Source organism: Populus nigra, chromosome 1 (genome assembly GCF_951802175.1).
Source record: "Populus nigra chromosome 1, ddPopNigr1.1, whole genome shotgun sequence".
Lineage (NCBI taxonomy): Eukaryota > Viridiplantae > Streptophyta > Magnoliopsida > Malpighiales > Salicaceae > Populus > Populus nigra.
The window spans coordinates 20769407-20771503 of NC_084852.1; the positions used below are offsets into that span (position 1 = coordinate 20769407).

The 2097-nt window shown below is 37.4% G+C and overlaps 1 long non-coding RNA gene across 1 annotated transcript; it reads right to left on the minus strand.

Annotated features, from left to right (window-relative positions):
* Positions 1-211: 211 nt before the first annotated feature.
* Positions 212-1709, minus strand: LOC133685068 (uncharacterized). The gene is made up of 2 exons (XR_009838540.1): positions 1177-1709; positions 212-790 (listed from the first exon to the last, which is right to left on the minus strand). It is a non-coding gene; the product is annotated as an uncharacterized LOC133685068 (long non-coding RNA).
* Between the last annotated feature and the right edge of the window lie 388 nt (positions 1710-2097).

Here is a 2097-nt window from a genome sequence, read left to right on the forward strand (position 1 = left end):
TTTTTAATCAAAACAACATAGTCTAAAGGGTTTTAAAAAATTCAAAGCTTAAGATGACATGTGACCTAGATATTTGGCAAATCAAACTCTAAGTTAGGTCTTGTAGATACGGTTTAACCCCATCTTCATAGCTTACAAATTCTCAATTTTATCCATGTAGTTTAAACAAGGTTTTACTCTTAATCTAGTGATAAATTGAATTGGAATGACAAACCGAAAAGGGGCTAATATTCATTTTATTAGTATTACAAACTAAAAATGTATGTCAACCCCTAATAATTCAAAAGGAGGTGAACAAAATTCATATTTCCTAATCATTAAAAAGAAATTATATCAATCAAGTAACAAGAAATTTAATAACTAGAATAATTAAAAAAAAAACTGAAAGGGTTTTAACATAGTTATTAAACCCGATCCGGGAATTGACCCGGTCAAAGAACCGAGTCCCGGGTTTTATGGGTCAACCCGGGTTAACCCGGGTCAACCCATAAAACCCGGGTTATTTAGAGGTGAAGTTGGGTTAAAGGTAAGAAATGAGAAAGGGAGGCACTGAAGGGGTGAAGTTGGGTTAAAGGTAAGAAATGAGAAAGGGAGGCACTGAAGGGGTGAAGTGGGACCCAATGTGGTAGGGTGTGGGAGAGGGATGAACATGATATTGTCGATTGTTTTGTGCAGAGAAAGGCCTCTTGATTTCATCACCATCTCCTCACAAAAATCATCTACCCTCTCTGCTCCTTGACTCCCCCATGCTTAAAAACATCACACAAACCCTCTCTTTTACATCTTTCCCCTGCAAACATTAGCTAGAGAGGATGAGAATCACGGCTACAGTGCTCCTTGACTCCCACATCACACAAACCCTCTCTTTTACATCTTTCCCCTGCAAACATTAGCGTGGTTTCTACATGCTTGAAAACATTAGATAGAGAGAGAGATGTTAAAGACTTGATGATGGCAATAAAGCATGTGGTGCTGGTAGTGCTACAGTGCTACCTGTTGCCTGTCTCTCTCTCAGTGTTAACAAAGCCTGCTAGATGTTAAACATGGATTCCTAAAAGTGGAGCCGGCTCAAAATCCAAAGACATTCAAATCCAGTTTCAATTTGGATAAAAGAAAGAAGAAGATGAGAATCACGGCGGAGGGCTACTACCACTGGAAGAAAAAAGCCTTTAGTACCTGATTCCCCGCTCTTAGTCATCGCTCTGTGAAGGAGTGGGTGAATAAACATCCGACTGCAACGGGACGTATTCGACCCTGTTTTGAAGCAAAGCAAGGAAAGGCCTTAAGATCTCCAAGATCGACTTGCAAATTGCAATCATCTCAAGCGGATCCATCTGCAAAACACCGGGTCTCGTCCGGGTTTGCCCGGGTCGCCCGGGTCGTGGGTCGATCCGCCGGGTCAACCGGGTTTTCCGGGTCGTTGCATTAGCCTGGTTGGTCCTCTTCAGAGCAGTTTTGTTCCTGGTCATGGGACAACAAAAACATTAAAAAAACAAAATAAAAATTTGTTGAGATAATTAAAAAAACGCATATAAAAAATGTAATTGAAAATAAAATATAAAAAAAAAAGTGAAAAAAAGTCATTGCACGCGGGCATGACCTGGACACAAGGGATATGAACGAAATGTTGTCCTAACATTTGTTTTTAAACGTAAGACTCATCCACGTAAAAGTTCAACCATTTTATCTGTAGAATATGGAGATAAGCTTATTTGAATTTTATGAACTATAAATTTTAAATTCTATTTTTTGGTGGAAAAAAAAAAGAAAAAAGAAGATTTTGAAGCTTGATGTCGGCTACGTGTAGAAACCCGAACATGATTGCAGGGATTTTGAAGCATGATTCATGTAATCGGCTTTAAGCCAAGCAGCCCTCGACCTTGATCCAGGTCAAACTGGACAAAACTGAATTATATATGGGCTCAACTTTAAGCTCATATGCTTTTTTATGCTATTATTTTTGAGTTTTTATGATAATTTATTTTCTTTAATTTCTTGTTTTTATTTATTTATATAATAAAACATATTATAAATTTTTGTGAATTTTTAGCATTTTATCTTTACTAAGAATTAATACATGAGATTCTTTTATGCAAC